We start from the raw sequence: 27,383 nt of genomic DNA on the forward strand, positions 1-27,383 counted from the left end.
GTCCACACTCGCTGGTGCCCCGTGGAATTAAATTCGTCGTTTGATTTGGGAGGTTTTGTTCCTACTGGTTTGAGCCACACCTTCTGTGGTAGCTGCTTTTTATAGACAAGGTTGCTGGGGTGTGTTCTGTAGGCAGAGCCGCTCCACAGGCACCTGGGAGCCAGTGAGGACTCAGGAGGGACGCCGGTCCTAAGTTATCCAGGTTGTTTGGCTCTTGGAGCTTCTCTGGTAAAGAGAGGCCAGCAGCTGTGGCTCTCCCTGGCAGGATGGGGGCTGTTCTCAGCCCAAGCAGAACCCAACTTACTGGCTTTATTAGAGAGGGGTTGCTTTATCGGCGTGTGTAGGGGGTTTTATTTCTGGCCTCTGGATTCACAAACCTGCGTGTGAGTCCAGGATCTGTCACACTGCCCAGTGAAGTACCTGGATGTGGACGTGCTTCCTAACTGAAAAACGTATTTAGGACTCTTCACATCAGTGGGGCTCATTTCTTAAACTGAGATGTAACATGCATGCGTAAAGTGTAATGATCTTTTTGTGTGTGGTAATACATAGGTAACATAATACTTACCATTTTAGCCATTGGTAAATACACCATTCAGTGACATTGGGTACATTCACAGTGTTACGTAGCCAACACCACTCTCTATACTCGAACTTCTTTCATCTTCTCCAGCCAGAACTCTGCCTGTTAACCAGTAACTCCCTTTTCCTCCCTCTCCCAGCCCCTGGGAAGCTCTGTTCCACTTTCTGCTTCTGTGAATGTGCCTATTTTAGTTACCTCATAGAAGGAGAGTCATGCAATATTTGTGCCTATTTTAGTTACCTCATAGAAGGAGAGTCATGCAATATTTGTGCCTATTTTAGTTACCTCATAGAAGTAGAGTCGTGCAATATTTGTGCCTATTTTAGTTACCTCATAGAAGTAGAGTCGTGCAATATTTGTGCCTATTTTAGTTACCTCATAGAAAGAGAGTCATGCAATATTTGTGCCTATTTTAGTTACCTCATAGAAAGAGAGTCATGCAATATTTGTGCCTATTTTAGTTACCTCATAGAAGGAGAGTCATGCAATATTTGTGCCTATTTTAGTTACCTCATAGAAGGAGAGTCATGCAATATTTGTGCCTATTTTAGTTACCTCATAGAAGGAGAGTCATGCAATATTTGTGCCTATTTTAGTTACCTCATAGGAGAGTCATGCAATATTTGTGCCTATTTTAGTTACCTCATAGAAGGAGAGTCATGCAATATTTGTGCCTATTTTAGTTACCTCATAGAAGGAGAGTCATGCAATATTTGTGCCTATTTTAGTTACCTCATAGAAGGAGAGTCATGCAATATTTGGCCTTCTGTGTCTGGCTTACTTCCTCAGCATGATGTCTTCAAGGTCCGTCTGCATTGCAGAAAGATAAAAATTTCATTCCTCATAGCTGCATAATATTCCATTCATTGTATGTATATACTGCATTTTTCCCCTCATTTTTTTTTACTGTGGTGAAAAATATCTAACACAAAATTAATCATCTTAAATATTTTTAATGGATAGTGATTATTTTATTTTACTTTAATGTTTAAAAAAGTTAGTATTTAAATTCCAGTGAGTGAATAGACAGTGTTAAATTGGAACCAGTTCTGCCCAGTTCAGTGGTAAATACATTCTCACTGTTGTGCAGTCCGCGCCACCATCCGTCTCCAGGGCTCTTTTTGGTTTCTCTCCCCGTTAGACAATATCTCTCCATTCTCCCCTCACCGCTGCCCCTGGCGACCTCCACCCTCCTCTGTCTCCGTGAGTCTGACCACTGGGGGAAACTCATAGAAGTGGAATCATACAGTGTTTGTCTCTTTGTGACTGACTTATTTCTCTCCGTGTAATGTCTTCAAGGTTCGTTCATGTTGCAGCAGGTGTCAGAGTTTCCTTCCTTTTTAAGGCTGAATAATATTTCATTGTATGTATGCACTACATTTTGCTTATCTGTTCATCGGTTCATGGACACGTGGGTTGTTTCCACTTTCGGGGTATTGTGAATCATGCTGCTGTGAACATGGGTGTGCAAATATCTGTTTGGGTTCTTGCTTTCAGTTGTTTTGGAAATATACCTAGGTTTGGAGTTGCCAGGTGGGATGTCCCAATCTTAAATATACAACTTGAAGTTTTACATATGTTTACATTTGTGGAACCACTACTCAGATCAAGATATAGAATATTTCTATTATTCCAGAAGGTTCCCTCATGCCCTCTGACAGGACATCCTTGCTCCTGTCCCCAAGGTAAGCATCATTCGTTCATATTCGCAGCCTCAGGGCTCCTCACTGGCCAGCTATAGAGACTCTGGAGGGTTAAACAAGGCTAACGGATGAAAGGGGCACACACATGTGCACACACATGCACATACAGACATGTACACACTCACAGCTGGTCTCTCTGTCACCTTGTAGCCAAAGAAATACTTTTATTTATCTATTTATTTATTTATTTGTTTATTTATGAGCGAGTGACAGAGCACAAGCAGGTGGAGCTGCAGGCAGAGGGAGAGGGAGAAGCAGGCTCCCCACTGAGCAGAGTGCCTGTTGTGGGGCTGGATCCCAGGACCCTGGGATCATGACCTGAGCAGAAAGCAGACACGTAACCATCTGAACCACCCAGGCATCCCTTAGTCTCACATTTTTTTTTATTAATGATTTTTTATTATATTATGTTAGTCACCATACAGTACATCCCCGGTTTCCGATGTAAAGTTCGATGATTCATTAGTTGCGTATAACACCCAGTGCACCATGCAATACGTGCCCTCCTTACTACCCATCACCGGTCTATCTCATTCCCCCACCCCTCTCCCCTCTGAGGCCCTCAGCTTGTTTCTCATAGTCCACAGTCTCTCATGTTTCATTCCCCCTTCTGATTACCCCCCCCCTTTCTTTATCCCTTTCTTCCCCTACCGATCTTCCTAGTTCTTATGTTCCATAGATGAGAGAAACCATGTGATAATTGTCTTTCTCTGCTTGACTTATTTCACTTAGCGTTGTTCTCATTATTTCTGCCTTCTCTCCTGCCTCTGGATTCCTGTGGACCTCAGTGAATTCTCGGTGAACGGTGTCCATCACTCCCAGTATAGTTATTAATTCCAGTGTGGTTGTTACATATTGGTCTATTTTACTGAGATACAATTGACAGGTAACACCGTGTAAGTTTAAGGTGTACAACCGATCGGTGTGATACATTTGTATGTTGCCATGAGATTCCCATCATAGCCTCAGCTAACACCTCTATTCCCATAAGCATTTCTTCTATGTGATGAGAGCAATAAAGGTCTAATATCCTAGTGATTTTGAAGTTTATAGTGCGGTGTTATCACCGTAACCACCATGTGTGCACCGGATCTGTAGAACGTATGTAGCTACTACTTGGAGCTTGTGCCTTCAAACCCCATCTGCCAACCTCCACCAGCCCCAGCCCCTGGTAACCGCCCTTCTGCTCTGTTTTTATGAGTTTGGCTTGTTTAGATTTCACATATAAGTGATGCCATGCAGTATTTGTCTTTCTCTGTCTGACTGGTCTCACTTAGCATAATGCCCTCAAGGTCCATCCACGTTGGGTTGTCCTTGGGCAGTGGCAAGCTGGGGGTGGGGGCAAAGGAACTGGGGTCCAGGCATATAGCGTGCTCAGTGGAGATGGGTTATTCTGCATTCTCTGTCTCTTGGGAGCAATCCTGGGACTTCGTTCCCTCATCCATCCCTCCCCATGCCTCTCCCAGGCTCCTGGGGGAAGCTGTAGGGTTTCCATCTTGAAAATTCAGTCTTTCATGCCCAGCCAGATTGGGACCCTGGCACAGTCAGATATTGCTTGCTCTTTTGTGAGTGGCCACGGGCTGTGAGACCCACATCTTGAGTCTCCAAACTCTAGAGCTGGCGTCCGGAAACCTGAATTCTAGTCCTGAGTCCACCGTTGAATCATTTAAGCTTCCCTGTCCCCGAAGAGGTGAGAGGTTCACAAGCTTTCTGAGGTATTTGTGGAGTGCCGATGGTTTGCCCACGGCAGTGTCCTGGGCTGTGGGGAAAAGTAAACCGAGGTGATCTACACAAGGCGCCCCCTCTGCCCTTGGGGGCTTTGCAGTTGTGCACGGACACGGGATTTGGACACAGGGAGCTCTCCCAGGCCTCAGAGCTCAGGGCTGGGAGCATCTGCTGTGGGCCAGGCCCCATGCCACGTGCTCCGTTTGCAAGCCTGCTTATTCCTCCCCACACTGGAGGTTGGTATCTCGGCCCCCACTACTAGATGTGGGGTCCTGAGGCCCAGAGGCTTGGAGTGACTTGGCCAGGGCCGTAGAGCCACTGAGGCCGCAGAGCCGGCATCTGGACGCCAGCCCCCCTGCACTGCTGTGCCCTTTGTCTTCATTCAGCTGACTGCGAATTCCTCATCTCTGCTCTCTAGCTTCCATATGACCCATCTCCTTTGTGGGAAAGGAAGTTGCGGGGGACAGGAGTGTTAAACAAACAAAGAAACAAAAACAAGTAAGGAGGATTGGAGCCTAGGGAGCCAGCCCAGACCTGCTGCCGCGGGACGCAGAGGCTGTCTCAGTCCCAGTTCCTTGGGGGAAAAGAGTTGTTGAATATTGTTAGTGTGAAGATTTTGTTTTTCTTGTGTGGGCGGCGGGGCAGGGAGTGTCTTCTCCGTAATGCACCTGCATGTCCATTAAGGAAATATTTATCAAATTCTACTTACTCTGTGTGAGCCACACAGTGCCGAGAGCCAGACAGAGATTTGGGTCAATGATTTCTTGAGACGCCTCCAGTCTAGAGCACAACAGTGGCGATCTTGTAGGAAAGGACGTGATCTTTATCTCGTGAGAAATAATAATAGTGATAACAATGAAAATATTAATGGCAGCCACCAGCAGAGAGTGTCCTTCACGTCTGGCTGTGCCCCTGCTGTTCTGTATATGCTAACTCATGGTTAGAGCAACCCTGAGAGGGAGGTTTTGTTACTTCCCGTGTTTCATAGGTGAGGAAGCTGAATCGAGAGGCAGGTGACTCGTTCACGGGCATACAGAGTAAGTCGGAAGCGGTCATTGGAGCCCCAGCACACAGGCTCCAAAGTCCACTCTGTGAGCACAGCTGCACTCCGCCTCTCTCCGCGCCCCAAGCACTCAGAAAACTAAGTTCATCTCCCAGCTCGGGAGAGTCTGAGCAGGCTTTTGGGAGGAAGGAGCTTAGAGCTGGCCGGGCTGGGGGGAGGGAAAGAAGGGGACTTCCTCTTGTGGACATGTGGGGGCAGCCACACCAGGCCACTGGGAAGCCCTTCACCCCCTCCTGCCCTCTGTGGCAGGAACTGAAACCTGATGTTTTATTTCTCCAAAGAGCTGCACCATCTCACAGAAGTGCACTAGCGTGAACAGTCATACACTGGCTACACCTTTAAAATGTGGCCCGTCGCAGATAATGTGGGATCGCAGGAACGGATCCTATGATGCGTCTGAAGGCCTTTCCTTCATTGCTTCTACATCTCCTTCAACTCCTGGGAGTGACCGTGTGTGCTTATACGGTAGGACAGGATAAACGTGATTCACTGGGGGGCTTTCCCTCTGTCCTTTGATTTGGAACCCCTTTGGAGCACTCGTGTGTATCTTTTGAAGGCTAAAATGTGTCAGATCATTCTGCCTCGCTCCCTGAGGTCGTGGGTCTCCCTCCCTCCTGCATGCACGTCTGCATGTGGTGCCTCCTCCGGGCTAAGCACCATGTGAGGTGCTGGCAGCTGGAGGGAAGGACACCTCCTGACCACAGAGAGGTTAGAATTACCGGGGACAGTGTTGTGCAGTCAGGTTATCTCAAACCGAGGTCATACTCGCTTGGAGGCACGGAGAACATGGACACTGATCAGGGGCCGGGGTGGGCTTCAGTTTTGGGGGTGATGGCAGGCTTCCAGGAGAGGTGAATGTGTGACTCAGCAGGGACAGACGGGCAGATAAGGTGCAGTCGTGTGTTCCAGGAGTTACAGAATCAGTGCACTCCCAACAGGCCGTGAGCGGCGACAGGAGGGGACACTCAGTGGAGGAGGGGGTTTGACCGGTCACCAAATCCCGTGTGGGTCACACCTCAGTCCCCATTCTTCCCCCCAGGTGAGGCAGGAAATGCGGGTTCTGATGACTCCTCAGCGTGCTTGGGCCCTGGTTTCCCTTCTCTCTCTCTCCCCACCAGCCCGAGACAGTGGCAGAGCCTAGAGCAGAAGCTGGGCCATGGCAGCAGTAAGTGGAATGTCTTCATGCGCTGAGAGCAGCGACCGGCAGACAATTTGGAAATCCACTTGAAAGAAGGCTCCAGCGGAGAAACAGATGCATATTTTGTCTTATTTTTGGTAAAATGCATTGCAGAGGAACGATTCCCTGATGCACCACGTGCGGACACATCCTGTTCCTGACGTGGGATGGGCAGAGCCCCTTCTCCCCACGCAGCCCCTCCCCACATTCCACCAGCAGGTAGCTCGGAATTCTGACTGTTTCCCATCAGGGTTGCCCTCGGCCCTGTGATATGAGCCAGGTTCTTCCCCCACCCTCAGCTGCAGAGTTCAGCGTTGTCTGGAGAGACCAGGCAGAGGGCTTTGCTGGGAAGGAGGACTTAAACCGGAGAATGCCCATGAGAGGAGCAGAACCTCTGTGCTCTAGAAGCAGGGATAATTTTAGGGATGTGACCTTGTACTGTTGGGGGAGCTGGTGCAACAGATGCTTTGTAAGGCATTGCTTCTGTGTCTGGCGCTGGGCCTGAGGTCAGCAGGGCTGGAAGTCAGAGCGAAGGTGGATGGGAGGTGGGGGAAGCCAGGGCGAACTGGGACCTGCAAGGATGGACTGGACTCAGAGGGCTGCTTGGGACCCATGAGGATGGGGACAGTGGCATCCCCAAGGACAAGCTGGGACTGCACCAGTCTCATCCACTCCAAACATCCCACCTCCAAGCTGGGGATGCCCCGCAGGAGAAGCGGGTGCCTTTGGCCGTGGAGCGGCAGGCCTGGCCCAGGATGCAGAGACGCGGAAGGAGGAGGCCTAGCGCGAGCTGAAGAGGCCCCAGCCTGCCCGCCGCCTCGCACCACCAAAGCTGGTGAGCATGTGCTCACTGCGCGGCACTTGACCGCACGCTGTCTTTGCAGCTGGAACACGGCTGCGGCTTCACGGCGGCCTTCCAGGTCTCTCATGAGCTTCTCTTGTGGCCCAGAATCAGACAGACATGGAAGAGAATTCTGGGAAAGGTTGTTCCAGCTGGGCTACATTGCCACGGTACAGGGTGTCATCACTTGGGGTCATTCCAACCACAATCCGCTCTCTCCCTATGACCTGTGGTTAGTTTCCTCTGAATTTCCTAAGGGCAAACACCCCTCAGCTCCGTGCAGGCCACGGAAAATAACGCCATGACTGCCACTTTGCTCCCAGTGACGACACAGCCCCATTGCCCGTGAGGAAAGCCTATCCTTCCCATCAGCAACACAGTAACCCTTCCACATGAAGCGGTAACCCTGCAGGAGACGGTAGGTTTTCCTCGGGCTTGTCTTCAGTCTGAAGAGTCCTCCACATTAGCTCGGATTGCTTCCAGTAGTTTCTCCACGATGCCCACACTTCTGCCTGAGAGGCTCCCTGCAGACGACTGTACCAGTGCCTGTCCTGGTTCATCTGATGTACTGGCTTGACTGGCACAGCGGGCTGTGCCCCGTTCCGCCGCCTGCTTGGCCTGAGCAGAAGACAGGTGGGTCCCAGAGAATGACTGTGGGTCCCATGAGCTTAGCCAGGTGGGGACTCTACCTGCAGCTCGAGTGCCAGATGTGGTGTCATCGCTTGAGCACTTTCACACGTCCCCTGGTGCCCGGTATGCGGCCCGCCGTGTGGCGAACGCCTTTTTCTCCTCCTCCATCTGTCAGGCCCACCGGAAGCAGGTTGCCTTCTGCTGGTGAGGCCGGCAGTGTCCGTTCGCTGTCCTGCCTCAGGGGCCTGTCAGCGGTCCCGCCCGGGGTCATTATTGGGTGTGCAAGGCTCTCGATTGCCTCTCCGTTCCACGGGACCTCACCCTGGGCCGGTACATGGATGACGTCATTGCACCTCGTGAGCGAGATATAGCAGGTCCTCTAGGCTCGTGGTAAGACTTCTGCACGTCAGGGATGGGAACTAAATCTCACTAAGATTCAGGGGTTGTCTACCTCATTGAAATGTCTAGGGGCCCAGTGGTGTGGGCCATGTGGAGATATCTTTTCTAAGCTGAGGGACATGTTGTTGCATCTGGCCTGTCCTACAGCCAAGAGGGAGGCACAACGCCTAGTGAGCCTCTTTGGATTTGGGGGGCAGCACATTCCTCATTCAGGTGTGTGGCTATGGCTCATTTACGAAGTGAGCCCCCCAAGCTGCTTGGTTTGAGTGGGGCCCGGAGCAAGAACACGAGAAGGCTCTGCAGGAGGTTCGGGCTGCTGGGCAAGCTGCTCTGCCCCTTGGGCAGACGATCCAGGGGGTTCTGGGGTGCCTGATGTGGTGGTGGCAGACGGGATGCTTTTGGGAGCCTGTGGCGGGGCCCTCGAGGGAAATCCCAGCACCGGCCTTTGGGATTCTGGAACAAGGCCCTGCCATCTTCTGCAGATAACTACTCCCCTTTTGAGAAACAGCTCTTAGGCTGCCACTGGGTCTTAGTACTTAAATTAACCGTGGGCCATTAAGTTACCATAGGACCTGAGGTGCCCATCATCAACGGGCTGTTATTTGACCCACTAAGCCATAAAGTTGGGTGTGCCGAGCAATACTTCATCGTCAGGATAGAAGTGGTACGTACGTGATTGGGCCCAAGCAGGTCCTGAAGGCACACGTAAGTTACACGACGGAGGGGCCCAAATGCCCTTGGCTGTCACTTCCGCTACGGCGCCTTCTGTCTCTCGGGGCATACCTGTGGCCTTCTGGGGAACTCCCTATGATCTGTTGACAAAGAAGAAGACTTGGGCCTGGTTTACAGATGATTCTGCACAAAGTATAGGCAAAACCCAAAAGCCATGAGCTGCAGCATGAAAGCCCTTTTCTGGGATATCCCTGAGGGATGGTGGTGAAGGGAAATCCTCCCAATGGGGAGAGCTTTGAACGGGGCACCTGGTTGTTCACTTTGCTTAGAAGGAGAAGTGGCCAGATGTACAATTATATATTGATTCATGGGCTCTGGTCAATGGCCTCGATGGTCAGGGACTTGGAAGGAACATAATTAGAAAATTGGTGACAAAGGAATTTGGGGAAGACTTATGTGGATAGACTTCTCTGAATGGGCAAAAACCATGAAGATATTTGTGTCCCATGTGAATGCTCATCAAAGGGTGACCTTAGCCGAGGAGGATTTTGATAATGTAGTGGCTAGAATGATCTGTTCTGTTGGATAGCAGTCAGCGTTTTTCTCTAGCCACCTCTGGCAGTGCCCAGTGGGCTCGTGAACAAAGTGGCCATGGTGGCAGAGGTGGCAGTTATGCCTGGGCTCAGCCACATGGACTTCAACTCACCAAGGTTGACCTGGTGTCCCTGCTCCTAGATGCCCAATCTGCCAGCAACAGACACCAACACTGAGTCCCCAGTACAGCACCATTCCCCAGGGTGGTTGGTAAGTCAGCTACTTGGTGGCGGTTGGATTACATTGGACCACTTCCATGGAACCGAGGGATGGCATTTTGTCCTTATGGGATTGGACACACAGGATATGGATTTGCCTTCCCTGCATACAGTGCATCTGCCAAAGCCACCATCCATGGACCTTCCTTGCAGGATGCTTTATCCACCATCGTGGTCTTCCACGCAGCACTGCTTTTTTTTTTTATAATAATTTTTTATTATGTTAGTCACCATAGAGTACATCCTTAGTTTTTGATGTAGTGTTCCGTGATTCATTGTTTGTGTATAACACCCAGTGCTCCATGCAGTACGTGCCCTCCTTAATACCCATCACCTGCCTATCCCAGTTCCCCACCCCCCTCCCCTCTGAAGCCCTCAGTTCGTTTCCCAGAGTCCATAGTCTCTCGTGGTTCATTCCCCCTTCTGTTTACCCCCCTTCATTCTTCCCTTCATTCTCCTACTGATCTTCCTATTTCTTATGTTCCATAAATGAGTGAAACCATATGATAATTGTCTTTCTCTGCTTGACTTATTTCACTTAGTATTATCTCCTCCAGTCCTGTCCATGTTGCTGCAAATGTTGGTAATCGTTCTTTCTGATGGCTGAGTAATATTCCATTGTATATATGGACCACATCTTCTTTATCTGTTCATCTGTTGAAGGGCATCTCGGCTCCTTCCACAATTTAGCTATTGTGGACAATGCTGCTACGAACATTGGGGTGCATATGGCCCTTCTCTTCACTACATCCGTATCTTTGGGGTAAATACCCAGTAGTGCAATGGCTGGATCATAGGGTAGCTCTATTTTTAACTTTTTAAGGGACCTCCACACTGTTTTCCAGAGTGGCTGTACCAACTTGCATTCCCACCAACAGTGTAAGAGGGATCCCCTTTCTCCACATCCTCTCCAACATTTGTTGTTTCTTGCCTTGTCAATTTTTGCCATTCTAACTGGCATAAGGTGGTATCTCAATGTGGTTTTGATTTGAATTTCCCTGATGGCTAATGATTTTGAACATTTTTTCATGTGTCTGTTAGCCATTCGCATGTCTTCATTGGAAAAGTGTCTGTTCGTATCTTCTGCCCATTTTTTGATTTGATTATTTGTTTCTTGTGTATTGAGTTTGAGAAGTTCTTTGTAGATCTTGGATACCAGTCTTTTATCTTAGTTTTTTTTAACTGTTTCCTTGGCTGTGCAGAAGCTTTTTATCTTGATGAAGTCCTGCAAGTTCATTTTTTCTTTTGTTTCTCTTGCCTTTGGAGATGTGTCATTAAAAAAGTTGCTGTGGCTGATGTCAAAGAGGTTGCAGCCTGATCAAGCTATTCATGTCACAGCGAAAGAAGTACGGTAATGGTCCGATGCTCATGGAATTCACTGGTATTACCATGACCTCACTATCCTGAAGCAGCTGTCTTTTTAAAAAAAGATGTATTTATTTATTTGAGAGAGTGAGAGAGAGCACAGGGGAGCAGCAACGGGAGAGGGAGAGAGAGAATCTCAAGCAGGCTCCACACCCAGCACAGAGCCCAACTCGGGGCTTGATCTCACTACACTGAGATCAGGACCTGAGCTGAAATCAAGAGTCAGACTCTTAATGGACAGAGCCACCCGGGCAGTCCTGCAATTGTCTTGCTAGAATGGCCTTTGGAAGACTCAGTTACAGTAACAGATAGGTGGCAATACCTTGTAGGAACTTCGTAGGGCTGGGTCAGGGTTCTTCAGAAGGCTGGATATGCTCTGAATCCAGTATGTGCTGCTGTTTCTCCAATAGCCTGGATTCACGGGTCCAGGAAGCAAGGGGTGGAAATAGGAATGGCTCCACTCATTATTACTCACAGGGACCCACTAGCAATATTTTTGCTTCTTGTTCCCACAACTTTATGTTCTATTGGCCTAGAGGTCTTTGTTCTAGAGGAAAGAGTACTTCCACTAGAAGACACAACAATGATACTGTTAAATTGCAAGTTAAGACTGCTACCTGGCCACTTTGGCTCTTCATACTTCTGAATCAAGAAGAAAGTTATGGTGTTGGCTAGTGTGATTGATTCTGACTATCAAGGGGAAGTTGTACTACTGTTCCACAGTGGAGGGAAGGAAGAGTGTGTTTGGAATACAAGAGATCCCTTACCATGCCCTGTGGTTAAGGCCCATGGAAAACCACAGCAACTCAATCCAGGTAGGACTACTAATAGCCCAGATCCCTTAAGAATGTTGGTTTGGGTCACCCCACCAGGTAAAGAACCACAACTGGTTGAAGGTAAAGGGAACACAGAATGGGTAGAAGAAGAAGGTAGTTATAAATACCAGCTATGACCATGTGGCTAGTTATAGAAACAAGGACTAAAATTGTCATGAGTATTTTCTCCTTATTTTGTTATAAATACGTGTATCTATCTATCTATCTATCTATCTATCTATCTATCTAATATGTATCTCAAATATCTTTGTTATGTCTTTGTTTTTTTCTCTCTTTTATTCCCTTATCATATAATGTAAGATGTATTGACCTTATATCTTAGTCCTTAAGTATTACTAATTTTACATCGTAGGTTTAAGTTATGGGATATCAAGAAGAGTAAACATCACACAAGGACTTTACCTCCTCTTTTGGGGAAGGGGTTGATGCGTTTTGGGTTGTATGCAGCATAGTTGTGTCATGTTACGTGGAATTATGTTATTGGTGATGTCTTTATTTGTAAGACTCTCCTCCTTGGGCCCCTGCTCCCTCTCAACCTTCTCTTTTCCCACTCACCGCTCACGCACCCCTCTAGAGCCTCATGGCTCCTTTTGGCTCCTTGGACACTTTGAACTTTGCACTTGCCCTGCCCTCCTCCTAGACGACTAGATAAAGTGGCCTCCCCACTTACTCAATGGCTTTTCACCTGTTTATTGCCCTTCTAGCTCTCATCAGTCTCTATTTGCTTGTGTTAATTACCTGTCTCCCCTACTAGAATGCAGCCCCTTGAAAGCTTAGCCTTATCTGCCCTATTGACTCTGGTTTGTCCTCTTGCCTAGCAGATGTTGAAGGTACTCGATAAACATTGTTCAAATTGTTGAGTGGAGAATGTGGTGATGCGGTGGAGAACTTGTGACAAACACGGGTGCGGATCGGAGCCGGGGGAGAGGATGTGTTAATGCTTCTGTTGGTCAGCCACATCATGGGATGCCTGCTGGCTCAGATCCCAAACAGGCCCTTGAAAGCTTGCAGTGCAGCTTTTTAGTATGAGAGCAAATATCACAAACCTGACATTCCAAATGAATACCCTGGTTATATGAGCCATGAGTAATTTCTCATGCCAGTAACCATAATATGATTAGCGCATGTTTACTGAGTGTTTACTATTACTCTGCTTTGGCTGTGTAATAAACAAACACAGAATCTCAGGGGTGTTCAGCTCACACATCTGCAGGTCAGCTGGTATTTGCCTGATCTACGTGGGGTTTGGCTGTGTTGGGCTCTGGCTGTAGTTTGGTTCCAGACCTATTCATGTGATGCGCATCCTCCTTTCACTAGCTGTGTCCTTGGGCCAAGGCAGGATCACAAGAGGGCAATGCCAGTTATGCAGGCACATTTCAAGCCATTGCTAGCGTCTCATTGGTCAAAGCCAGTGACATAGTCAAGTCCAAAGTCAAGAGCAGGGGATGTTCCTCCATACCCCCTGTAGCCATGTAAGGGTTGGGTGTATAACACTACCATAGGGGCATGGAGAAATGTGGTCAGTAGCTCAGTCTTTGTCAAGTATGTAACTTAATTCACCAACAACCCTATAAGGGTTATTATTATTGTATTACTATTATATTATTATATATTATATTATATACTGTATTATTATATTATTATTATATTTTACTATACTGTATTATGCTATCATGTACAGCATAGTATATATAAACTTGTATATAGTATAATATATGTAAGTATAACATTGCATAACGTATATATGTATAACATGTAATGTATAGTTAATATATGTTTTTACATATAATACAGTATAATATATACTATAATATATAGTATAATATTGTATATGTAGTATAATGTACCATGTATGCATATACATTATGTATTATTTATAATATACGTGTATATATTTTATGTTACACTACATAATATAGTTTAGTGGTGTATATGGTATATGTATAGTATATTATACTATTTATTATAGTATACTATAATATATACATATAGTATAATACATACTGGTATGTACAGTATTGTATACTAGATAGTATATTAAGGTATATAGTAAAGTATATATTATACTATATTAATAGCATAGTGTATGTATTTTATAACATTATCCCACAAGTTCTTGTTATTATCCTCTTTCTGCAGGTAAGCATTGAAAAGATTTGCACAGGGTCACACAGTTAGAGGCAGAGCTGGAGTCTGGACCTAGGATGTCAGATTTTAGAGCTTATTCAGAGCCCACGCTGCTGCCTTTCATTATTTTGATAAAAGAAGCAAAGTGCCTCCCGATTGAGATGCAAGAAATGTTGGATGCTGGTGTCCTTGTATCTCAAGTTCGGGTTCTTTGCTCTGCCTACTTGCTGGTGTCTTAGAGTGTTCCTTGGTCTGGTATTTCTACAAAGCCCTCTTTTCCTCTCGTTAAGGTGTGCACACCCAGGGCTTCATCTCTGCAAGGTCTCTAACACCCCAGGAGTCAATGGCCAGTAATGACTTAAGAGATAATTTTCTTGCATTTTCAAGACCCTAAATCCAAAGGCTTGACCACTGTGGGAATTTTAGCCTCCAGGCAGATTCATGGGAGAAGTAGTAGGAAATAAGAAAGCTTTTGGGGATCCTTAAATCACTTTCAAATTGGGAAGTTTATTTACTTGCTTGGAACACTTTCAACAGAGTCAAGATTTCCTTAGCATTTAGTCCTCAGTAATCTGCAGAGAAAGAGAGTGAGATGGAGAGTAAAGAGAGCAAGAAGCCTCAAGATTGATGCTGTGGGTCCACATACATAGATATGCACTTACATAAAGGCATTCCATGCTGTGCAGAGGGCAAAGCCACTGTCTGCTGAGAATCTGCTTCAATTATGATGGAACATTTCATCCATCATTTGGCACAGTCTTTAACCAGAGGTCTTTCGGCACAAGACAGGCTGGTGGGAAAAGGATCTGCTTGGAGGACTTAATGCCATGCCCTGTTCTGTGTGCATCTGTGTTTGTGTGTTTATAGAAAAATTCAATACTTAATTGTATGCTTGGTCTGCTCACCACTAGTTTCTAAAAGAGGCATTCTGTAGCCTTGGTTAGGTTTGCTCATATCTCATAAAAGCCATAATTTGACTGTGGGCTCCCAGAACTTATCCTGTGTGGAGACGGGGCTAGCAGTCACCTGGGAGGGTTTGAAGTTCTGGAAGACCCACTTTGCTGAGAATTACTGGTCATCTTCCTAGCATCCATTTCCCTTCCTCCATCCTAAAAGGACTAAATTTCCCAGCATGTGGTTTGGTTGGCTGCACCCCCAGGTCCAGAAGTGGGTCTTTATCAGTTGAAGGCAATTAGCTTAATTACTGCTATTTTTTTAAGAGATTTTATTTGTATGAGGGAGTGAGAGAAAGAGAGAGCACCAGCAGGGGGGAGGGGTAGAGGGAGAAGGAGACTCCCCTCTGAGCAGGGAGCCCAACTTGGGATTCGATCCCAGGACCCTGGGATCATGACCTGAGGTGAAGGCAGAAGCTTCACTGACTGAGCCACCCAGGCATGCTAATTACTGCTACTCTGAGTTGGTTCAGGACTGGGAAGGTGGTGAGAGTGGCTCCAAAAAGAGGAAGCCTAGGAGTTCTTTGAAGGTTGGGAGGGGAAGAGAAACTCTCTACCCCTTGAGATGTGAATGAGAAAGATGAACCCTGTTATAGCTCTCTTGTGACTGTGAGAGGAGTCAGACTTAAGATGAAGCTGATGCTGGGGTAGGTCCATAATGAGATGGAAGGAAATGGATGCTGAGTGACATTGTTCAGCTACTGGATCAGACCATACCTGAAGCTTGTTTTACCTCCAAAATCCTTAGTTCCTTTAAAGGTTGAGCCTTGGTTGGGTTTTCTGTTACTTGGAGCTAAAATAACCTGCACTGCTAAACCCAGCCAGCCACAATGTTATCCTTTGCTGGTCTGCTCTGGTACTGGAAACATCTAATAAAATCCCAGCTCTGAGACAAATCATGCTCCCCAAAAGTCCTCATGAAGCACTTTAAAACATTACCCTGGAATTCCAACTCATCCCAAGAAGAGTTCCTAGTCTTGTGGAGGAGACAGATGTGTCATCTCATGACAGGATGATGTATGAGCTCTAAGATGGAGATGGACGTGTGACGTGTGTGCACAGAGTGAACAATGACCCCAGAGCATAATCTAGCCCCATGCTGCCTCCCATTATTTTGATAAAAGAAGAAAAGTGGCTCCAAAGTGGAATATAATCTCTTCCCAGAGGACAATGGGAGGGTTTCACTCACAATATTTATGGAGTATCCATCAGCCCCCAAGCACTGTTCTAGGTAGTGGAGATCTCACAGTCAGTGTTAGTCAGCTCAGACTATGGTAACAAAACACCATCGATTAAGTGGCTTACCAACAAACACTTAATTCTCAAAGTTTTGGAGGCTGGGAAGTCTAAGATCAAGGTGCTGGCCCATTTTGTTCCCAGGGAGGGCTGCCTTCTTGCTGTGTCCTCACATGATGGAAGAGAGAGAAAGAACAGGCTGTCTGGTCTCTTCTTATAAGGATATGAAACTCATCATGAGGACCCTACCCTCATGACCTCATCTAAACAAATTACCAAAGGCTCATCTCCAAATACCACCACATTGAGGATTATGGCTTCAACATATGAATCTGGGGGACACGAACATTCAGTCTATAGCATGCAGTGAGCAAAACAAAACCCCTATCCTCATGGGTCTTGAATTCTGTTAAAGGAGGCAGATGGTAAAGAAATAAGCAATATACAATTGATGACAGAGGAGTATAGAAATGCTATGAAGAAAAATAAGGCAAAGTAAGGGGGATTAGGAAGTGGCAGGAGTATTAAGAGGTAATAGTGGAGAAAAGACTTGAAAAGAACTAGGAAGGACAAAAACCCAGAGCTGGGGTGAAATGGGGATGGGGTGGGGAGGGGGGCTGCTGCAAAGAGAGGGAGGGGCAGGGGGCAGGTGATGAGGTTAGAGAGTTAGTGGGGACTATGTCCTAGGGTCTTCTTGGCCATGTTGAGGACCTCTGATTTCACTGATGAGATGAGAGCTTATGGAGGGCTTTAAGGCATGACATGATGTGATGAAAGGTTTTAAAGGCCCTTGACTGGGTGCTATATGGAGAACAGACTCTGGAGAGGTTTAGTGTGTTGGACGATGCCCCCCCAGCAAAGGATATCCTCATCCTCACCACCAGAATCTGTGAATGTAAGCTTATTTGGAAAAAGGGTCTCTGCAGATGTAGTTAAGTGATGGTATCTTGAGATGAACTCATCCTGGGTTATCTGGGTGCGACCTATTCCAGTCCAATGACAAGTGTTCTTAAAAAAGAGACCGAAGAAGAGAAGACACGGACATGGAGGAGAAGGCCACGTGAGGGTGGAGGCAGAGATTTGAGTGCTGTAGCCATAAGCCAAGGGATGCCAGAAGCCACCAGAAGCCTGAATAGGCGAGGAGGCATTCTCTCCTGAAGCCTGTGGAGGAAGCATGGCTTTGCTGACACCTTGATTTTGTACTTCTGCCTTCCAGAACTGTGAGAGAATAAATTCTTATTGTTTTAAGCCACCCAGATTGAGGACATTTGCTGTGGCAGCCACAGGAAACTAATGTGAGAGGCAAGAATGGAGCAGGGAATCTGGGAGAAGGCTGTTGCCATAATTCAGGTGAAAAATGGAGCTTCCTTGGTCTGGGCTGGGACCGGTGAAGGGGCAAGAGGTTGTCATGTTGTGAAGGTAGGCTTTGCTGAGAGATGAGATGTGGTGTGTGTGTGAGAGAATGGTGTCAAGGAGGACTCGCAAGGGTTTTGGTCTGAGTAACTGTGAATGAATAGGACGCCTTCTGAAAGGGCATTGACTGAGAGAATCTGGTTTATTTGTGCGGGAAGATCAGGGGCTTGAGATGCCTCTTAGATGTCACCCAGGTGGCAATGCCAAGTGGGTAGTGGTTATATGAGCTTGTTACCCGAGCTTGCTGGTTCTTAAAGCCAAGAGCACAGACGAGCGTGCCAAGGACTCAGAGTAGATGGGAGGAGGAGAAGTGGATGGAGCTTTTGGACACACAAGGCCAGGGAGGCAAGAAGGACCCTGGTGAAGGGCACTGAGAAGGAACAGCTGGAGAGGTAGGGGGAAAACCTGGTGAGCGTGGTGTCCCGATGTAGGTGGAGAGAGTACTGACCAATTCCAGATAAATCGAACATAACAAGAATTTTATTATTCAGTAATCAAAATAAAAATTTTAGGACTCAAGAATCTTGGTTTATGCTACCTTTTCCAACCTCGAGGACATGAAAAAGTGTATCATGGCTGCCATTTCAATCATTTAACTGTGATACGCCACACAGGCCTAGGGTAAATACCTTCCAGGATCGATATGTGTCATGGGACAGGAGGGGAGCATGTTGAGCATTGATAAGATGATAAGCAGTAACTGTGATAACTGTGATAATTCCTTGAAGAATAGGTTTTAACTACCCATTCATATATGATTAGTTACTGAGTAATACATTTTTCAAAGCATCTGATTCTTTTTGGATCATGCTGTATTTTAAGAGGCGGGCATGGTCAATGCCAATGGTAGGTCAGGGTAACGGGGACTGGGTATTGACTGCTGGATTGAGCACCACGGGGGCCTTTGGTGGCCCTCGAAAGAGCCATTCCAGGGGGATGGCAAGGCTGAGAGCTGATTCGAATGGACCTCAGAATGAGAGGGGAGAAACTAGACAGTGTGAGTTCAGGGAACATTTTAGAAAATCTACTCTGTGAAGAAGAAGAAAGAAATGGCAATAGCTGGAGGGGAATGCGGGGGTCAAAGTAGTTAAAAAGTATTTTTTAAGATAGAAGGAAGAACAGCATGTATGTAGGATGATGGAGATGATTTAGCAAAGAGGGAAAACCCAATAATGCAGGAACCAGGGGTTTAATTGCTGGAGTAATGTCCTCAAAGATGTGAGAGGTGATGGCATCTGCGGCCTAGGGCAGCAGCTGGCCTTTGCAGAGAGGAAGTGACAGAGGAAGGCAGGAAGATGGGTCAGAGGCAGGTGGGTTAGTAGTCAGTGGGGGTTGCATGAGGAGGCTCTCCGTGGACTGCTTCTGCTTACTCAGAGTGCAAAGACAAGGGGATTAGTTGAGAGTGAGGAGGAGGGAGTAAGCATTGGACGTTTGAAGAGAAGGTCCAGAGAATAGTCTCCAGGTGAGGGTACTGACCAAGGAAATGCAGGATTGCTGGGCATGGCCAGGGGATGTTTCAGTGAGGCCTGTCAGCACAGCTGGGTGTGTGTCTCCACCAAGTTCAGAGGCTAGGAGCAGACACAGAGTGGGTAGGTGGGTGGGCTTAACCAAAGTTGTGTTTTGCTAGGCAACAAGGAGGAAGGAACTATAGGCACTGGGATTGAAGGTGTATGAAAGGGGGTGTAGACCCTGGAATCTAACCAGGCAAGGTGGGCAGATTCTGTTGGTGGTTGGGTCAATGATGGAGGTCTTGGTGGATTTTTAAGAAGATTAAATGGATTCGTGGAGGGGGAAAACTGAAAAGACTGGGGAGAGTGGTTTGTGGCTGTGGTGTTTGATATTGGGATTATAGAGAAAGTGAAGGGGATTAGTCTGTTAGGCCTGCCATAACAAAATACCACGGGCTGGGTGGCTTACACAGTAGACATTTAAATCTCACAGCTCTGGAGGCTGGAAGTCCAAGGTCAAAGTGTTGGCAAGGCAGACTTTATTCTGCAGCCTCTGTTCTTGCTTTGTGGGAGATCTCCATCTCATTGTGTGCTCCTGTGGCCTCCTCTTTGTGTGCGTGAAGGAGGGAGAGAGAGAGAAGGAGAGGGCCTGGGGAAGGGAGAGAGGAACGAGAGAACACGCACGTGAGCTCTCTGGTGTCTCTTCTCATGGGACACCGATCCCATTCATGGGGCTCTACCCTCATAGCCTCATCCAACGCTGATTCTCTCCCAAAGGCCCCATCTCCAAATACAGTCATAAGGGAATTAGGGCTTCAACATACGGATTTTGGGGGGACATAAGCATTAAGTCCATAACATGCGGTTATTGCCAATGACCTGATCTAAGCATTTGGCTAAGGTTATAGGGTTATAGGATGAAGAACAGGATAACTGGAGGCAAGGAGGCCAAGGAACTAAGTGGGAAGGGTGCTAGGAGAATTGTCTTCATGGAATTGAAATCGCTAAGCATTATGACAGGCATGATTTTAGAAAGAGAGTCAGTGAGGCAGGTGCTAAAATTTTCAAGGAAGGAGGGTGAGCAGAGGGTGCCACCATATCTGAGAGTGAGTGGGTGGGTGGAGGTGGTGAAGAGGCCAGACTCCAGTGCAGGTTTCCTGAATGTGAGTCTTATCTGTGTGGTCTTGGCAAACTGCTTAACCTCTCTGTGCCTCGTTTTCCTCATTTGTGAAATGAGGGTGATCATCATACCTACTTCATGGGTGTTTTATGAGGTTTAAACGAATTAATGAATGAAAAGCACAACAAGGTTGGGACAGGAAGGGGCTGGGTGGCCTAGTCTAGTGGTGTGAGCTTCTAGGTCCATGAGTTTTTTCAGGGAAACAGGAGAGAGTAAGTCCTGAACATGGCGAGGAGGCTATCTTGTCCGTCTGTGGGTCAGTGGCAGAAGGGGTTTGAGCAAGAGAAGAGCTACCCTTGAGCAGGCAGAAGAGGTGGCAGAGTTTTTAGGAGAGAACTGGGTTTTGGGTAGGGGAAGGGGAAGGGGAGCTCCAGGGAAGGGGTTGAGAATAGAGAATTGTGCTGAAAATGGACAGTGAAAGGCACAGGGCCCATGAGAAGGCTGGGGCGCTGGGGAGGGACAGCAAGCTGGGTCATAGCAGTGTGTGCACAAAGCCGTTTGGGGATGGAAGAACAGGTGATGTGGGAGGATTGGCTGGGACCGTGGGCTCCAGGCAGGGGCTGAGCATGATGGAATTGGTCTTGAGGATTTCTTAGACTGCCGTGTTGAGATAGCGTGCTGGGATATGGGTGTGGTGGTGGCAGGGGAGCTGCCTTGCCAAGAGCTCTGTGGCTCTCTGCTCTGGAACACCAGTGGCACTGTTGAGACCACCTGTCGAGCTGAGCAAAGGGTGAGCATGTCACTGGAGCTGGAGTCAGGTGTCCCTGGGGACGCACGGGGGATGGGAGTGCTTGGCCTGGTGACCTGATGGGGACCCATATCATGAAAAGCCCCCTGTGCGTTTTTCACAATGCAGACCTGTAGCCTAAGAGTCTGATCTATGTTTTATAAGCATCACTGAGAACGAGGGTAGATGGTGGGTGATGGAACAGGGAGAAATCCTTCTGCATCATAGGGACCAGTTAAGGGGGTATTGTAGTGGATGAGGCAGCAGATTATGGAGGCCAGAAACCAGCAGGTGGAGGGGACGGGAGGATGGAGGGCAGGGCAGCAGGCTTGAAAGAAATTTCAAGGACCTGTTTCTTGGAGATATTTGGAAATCTCTGGACAAACAGGCCCCAGTAGAGTCCTTGGGACCCAAAGTTGCGGAAAGGAGGCAGAAAAGGAGCAAGAAATATGAAAACCTGGCTCTTTAGGGGACCCCTCACCAAGTCAGTCAGTTGTCACTTGTAATGATTCTCCCAAGTTTTCCGGTGCCTCAGTTTCCCTGACTATTGCACTAGCACAAGAATATATCCAGCTTCCCCTGGCATTTTGGCAATGGGGAATGAGTGGATGGGATATTGTTATGCATTTGAGCACTTCCGTGAAAGATGCTTTCTCTTTGCAGAGCATATTCCTGTCCTTCATCTCATGCAGTGCTCACAATTCTGTCAGTCAGTTGACGCAGATGATGGTGGTGAAGGTCATGATGAAGGCAGCTGATGTTTATAGCGTCCTTGTGAGTTCCAGTCACTGTACTAAGCATTTGCCAACATGGTTTTGATTCCCACAGCAATCCCTTAAGGTACATAATATTTACTGTCTCCATTTTAAAGATGAAAATCCTGGCGCACAGAGAGGTTAGCAAATTTCCTGAGGTTGCACATTTAGTCAGGGCCTGGAACTGGGTTTTGGACTCGGGCGGTAAGTGAACCCCACGATCAGTTAACCACTTCTGCCATATATGTCATCATTCTTGCATTAGAGGAAGGGTTGGCAGGCCAAACTCAGCCCACTGATTGCTTTGTAAATAAAGTTTGATTGGAATCCAGTCATGCCCGTTCACATATGTATTGTCTGTGGCTGCTTTCCTTGGTGGTGGCAGGGTTGAGTATCATGACAGAGATTGCATGACTCGCAAAGCCTAAAATATTTACCTTCTGGCCCTTTGCAGAAAGTTTCTTGAGCTCTATACCAGACTATTTTTTTTTTTTTGGTCTGTTTCTTCTTCCTTTTCCTTCTTGCTTTTTTCTTCCTCCCAGCCATACAATAATATATAAAACATTGAAGTGAAGGAACATTATTCCTAATGTAGCATCCCATTTTCATGGGCATTTTACCAATGGCAAGTTGAGAAAGAGCAGTTAATGTGTCATCTGGTGAATTTCTTGATGAGGACTAATTTTTTTTTTTTAAGATTTTTAAATTTACTTGAAAGACAGAGAGAGAGTGGGGGGGGGGAGGGCAGAGGGAGAGACTCCCCAAGCCGACTTCCTGCTGCGTGCAGGGCCTGATCCCACAACCCATGAGATCACGACCTGAGCAGAAACCAAGAGTCAGATGCTTAACTGACTGAACCACCCAGGCACCCCAATGAGGTCTGCTCTTAAAGTAATGACAAGGATAAAAAATGACACCTAATTCTCATGAAATATTTATGATGTACCTGCTGTATACCAGGCACTATTCTAAATAGTTGTTCGGATTTCCCCCATCTGTAAAGTGAAGGGATTGAAATTAGAGACTCTAGATTAGGGTCTTCCCATCTCTAACACATCCCACGCTGTTTTTAAAAGAAGCCCTCTGTCTCTAAGCAGCTGTAATGTGTACACAAGTGACATACACAATCAAATACACCCAGGGGAAGGTCCGCCTTTTTAGAGATTAGTTCATAAAGTGGGCTAGATCACACACAGGCAGGTACTGGGTCACAGGAAATGTGTTTTAGCTCATTTGGCCACAGCAAGAGCAGAGAAGGAGACCTGCCTTTCCTCCTGACACACTTGGCAAAATCAAACCCAACTAAATGAAGGTCGCCAGCAACCGTCGGGCATCCTGTGCTGGGACTCACAGAAAAAGTTGTAGTGTCACCTCCTGGCCACTAGAGGACTTCATCCTGTTTAAGCAGAGAAAGACTTGCAAGCGGCCTTTCCGCCCTGGGGGAGGATTGCTCATCTTTCCCTCGCTGAACTCTGCCCGTGGCCTTGGGGGCGGGGGGGAGGTAGGGGGATGCTTCGTGAGCTATAAAGCATCAGAGGGGTTTATGACAGGGAGCCATCCGGTGCAGAGTTGCTGAGGCGCATACCTCCAGCCTGCTTGATAGGGAGACAGCTCTGGAGTTACAGTCTTTATTATTTTGAGCCCAAATCCGTCTCTTGCAACTTCCACCAGTTGGGTACCCTCAATGTGAGGTTTGTCGGGCTTCTCCATCACGTTCCCTTCCAAGATGTCCCCTCCCCCACCCAGTGGAGAAGACACAGTGAAATGGCTTGTATTTAACACATGCTTACATAGCACTTACTGTGCACTAGGCACAAAGTACTTTACAAATGCTAACTTAGTCCTCACGGGCACCCTATGAATCAGGTGCTCTTATCAGCCCCAACTTACAGAAACTGGGGAAACGGAAATACAGATACTTAACTAACTCATAGGGCAGCCATGCCACTATTAGGTGGTAGGGCTGGGATTTGAACTCTGTGAAGCTTCAGAAACTCCTACTTTTAACTAGCATGCTCTGCTTTGCCGCCTCCCAGGAGAGGGGCCAGATAAACAATGAGATATTTTAAAAACATTTTCACCAATTTTTTTCACCGTAAGTACATAACAGGAAGTTTGGAACATCCAAAGAGAAGAAAAATCACCCAGGCTTACCACAATCACAGCCAGTACTCTCGTATTTTTGCTTTCTTTCTTTTTTTTTTTTTTAGGTGCATGTGTGTTTTTTCCAGTCTCTGTGTGTGCAGTTTGCATTCTGCTTTTCTGCTTAACGTGTCATGTCCTAATGTTATTACATACTTTTCATAACCACTATTCTGAATATTGCAAGAATGCGTGGGTGCAGTGACCTAATCAAAGCTCTCGAGGAGCTGGTAGACAAGAATGGTCAAAGAAGGGAGGGAGCAGGACAAACTGTCAAGGCCACGGATGGAGAATGAACTCGCATGAAGACCACAAAGGCCACTGTGCTGACACTAGGAGGCTGAGCTAGGAGGTGGCAGCTGGTGAGCCCATGCCTCGCAGCATTTGGGGACTAAAAACAGCTCTGTGAGGTAGCAACGTGTGGTGAAGACTCCATGGGGAGAAACGGCATGTGTTCGTTGGGGTGTCTTTTCCTCACGTGTATGTGGATTCCGAGAAGCCCCCGAGTTCCAGTTCCGGCCTCGTTAGCTCTGTGAAGGTGGATACATCAGTTTGTTTCTCTGAGTGTCAGTGTTCTTAACTATCTCATGGGAACAGTAACATGGGTCAAAATGATAATTGTGTCCGTTAGGGATGCTTTTGGCTGCAAGTGACAGCAAATCTGATTTACAAGGGATCAAGCAAGAAAGACTTTGAATTAGCTCACATAACAAGAAATTTGGAGCTGAGTAGTCCAAGGCTCGTGCAAGGGCTCAGCAGTGTCAGCAGGGAAGCCCAGACTTTCTCTCTTTGCAATACACCGTTCTTAGCGTGTTGGCTGTAGTTCTTGTTTTTGAGTACATGTCGATGACCAGGTCCACGGTGCAGTGATTGTAACCCTTCCTTATAGAAGTTCAGTTTCAGGGAGACGCTCTTGTTCTATCTGAACCTTCCAGCATGTGCTGAGAACTACTTCTAAAACTATTGTCTTAGCCTGTTCTAAGACTAAGTGAGTACCACTACACACACACATACACACACTCACATGCACACACATACACACACCCCATAAAACAGAAATTAAAATGAAAATAATGAGACATGTGCAAGACCAGTAATGATCAAGTCCTCTCTCCCCTGGGCATGTAGTCTCTATCTTGGAGACCTGTGGTCTAGGGCATTTCAGAGGTGGAGACAAATGATTTTGACTTATAAAATATAGTCTCAGTGCTTTTGTTTGGCAGTTGATTTGGGGGGGAGGGGGGTTTAAATTTCAAATTGGTTTTTCTTTTTTTTTTAAGATTTTATTTATTTATTTGACAGAGAGAGAGAGAGCACAAGTAGGCAGCGTGGCAGGCAGAGGGAAAAGCAGGCTCTCTGCTGAGCAGGGAACCTGATGCAGGGCTCAATCCCAGGACCCTGGGATCATGACCTGAGCCGAAGGCAGACGCTTAACGACTGAGCCACCCAGGTGCCCCTCGAATTGGTTTTTCTACTAAAATATTTTCGTAATAGAAATTCATATACATGATAAAATTTTAAAGTCTATAGAGAAAAGTATGAAGTGAGATATACATCTCTGTTTTTCCTCCAACAGTGCTATGGGTTGAAATTTGCCTCCCTCCCCCAATTTATATGTTGAAGTACTGACCCCTGGTACTTCAGAATGTGATCTTATTTGGAGATAGGGTCTTTACAGAGGTAATGAAGTTAAAATGAGGTCATTAGGGGGGGTTCTAATCCAATATGACTGGTATCCTTATTAAAATAGTGGCGAGAGGATGCCCACTCTCCCCACTATTATTCAACATAGTAGTAGAAGTCCTTGCAACAGTAATCAGACAACAAAAAGGGATAAAAGGTATCCAAATCGGCAAAGAAGTCAAACTGTCTCTCTTCGCAGATGACATGATACTCTATATGGAAAACCCAAGAGACTCCACTCCCACTATTAGAAGTTATAGAGCAATTCAGTAATGTGGCGGGATACAAAATCAATGCTCAGAAATCAATTGCATTTCTATACACAAACAATGAGACTGAAGAAAGAGAAATTAGGGAATCCATCCCATTTACAATAGCACCAAAAAACATACGTTACCTTGGAATTAACTTAACCAGAGATGTAAAGGATCTATATTCTAGAAACTATAAATCACTCTTGAAAGATATTGAGGAAGACACAAAAAGATGGAAAAATATTCCATGCTCATGGATCGGAAGAATTAACATAGTTAAAATGTCCATGCTACCCAGAGAAATCTACACTTTCAATGCTCTCCCAATCAAAATACTGATGACATTTTTCAAAGAACTGGAACAAATAGTCCTTAAATTTGGATGGAACCAGAAAAGGCCCCGAATCGCCAAGGAACTGTTGAAAAGGAAAAACAAAGCTGGGGGCATCACAATGCCGGATTTCGAGCTGTACTACAAAGCTGTGATCACAAAGACAGCATGGTACTGGCACAAAAACAGACACACAGACCAATGGAACAGAATAGAGAACCCAGAAATGGACCCTCGGCTCTTTGGGCAACTAATCTTTGATAAAGCAGGAAAAACATCCGGTGGAAAAAAGACAGTCTCTTCAATAAATGGTGCTGGGAAAATTGGACAGCTACATGCAAAAGAATGAAACTTGACCACTCTCTCACACCATACACAAAAATAAACTCCAAATGGATGAAAGACCTCAATGTGAGACAGGACTCCATCAAAATCCTAGAGGAGAACACAGGCAGCAACCTCTACGACATCGGCCAAAGCAACCTTTTTCATGACACATCTCCAAAGGCAAGAGAAACAAAAGATAAAATGAACTTGTGGGACTTCATCAAGACAAAAAGCTTCTGCACGGCCAAGGAAACAGTCAAAAAAACTAAGAGGCAGCCCACGGAATGGGAGAATATATTTGCAAATGACACTACAGATAAAAGACTGGTATCCAAGATCTACAAAGAACTTCTCAAACTCAATACACGAGAAACAAATAAACAAATCATAAAATGGGCAGAAGATATGAACAGACACTTTTCCAATGATGACATACAAATGGCTAACAGACACATGAAAAAATGTTCAAAATCATTAGCCATCAGGGAAATTCAAATCAAAACCACACTAAGATACCACCTTATGCTAGTTAGAATGGCAAAAATGGACAAGGCAAGAAACAACAATTGCTGGAGAGGATGTGGAGAAAGGGGATCTCTCCTACATTGTTGGTGGGAATGCAAGTTGGTACAGCCACTCTGGAAAACAGTGTGGAAGTCCCTTAAAAAGTTAAAAATAGAGCTACCCTATGACCCAGCTATTGCACAACTGGGTATTTACTCCAAAGATACAGACGTAGTGAAGAGAAGGGCCATATGCACCCCAATGTTCATAGCAGCATTGTCCACGATAGCCAAATCGTGGAAGGAACCGAGATGCCCTTCAACAGATGACTGGATTAAGAAGTTGTGGTCCATAGATACAATGGAATATTACTCAGCTATCAGAAAGAACGATTTCTCAACATTTGCTGCAACATGGACGGCACTGGAGGAGATTATGCTAAGTGAAATAAGTCAAGCAGAGAAAGACAATTATTATATGATTTCTCTCATCTATGG

The 27,383-nt window shown here is 46.5% G+C and overlaps 1 long non-coding RNA gene across 20 annotated transcripts in view; it reads left to right on the forward strand.

The window, feature by feature from the left end:
• The window catches only part of LOC113264107 (uncharacterized), a 248,283-nt gene that overhangs the window by 84,570 nt on the left and 136,330 nt on the right, over positions 1–27,383 (forward strand). The window lies entirely within an intron of this gene.

The sequence above is a fragment of the Ursus arctos genome, unplaced genomic scaffold, assembly GCF_023065955.2.
Source record: "Ursus arctos isolate Adak ecotype North America unplaced genomic scaffold, UrsArc2.0 scaffold_15, whole genome shotgun sequence".
Lineage (NCBI taxonomy): Eukaryota > Metazoa > Chordata > Mammalia > Carnivora > Ursidae > Ursus > Ursus arctos.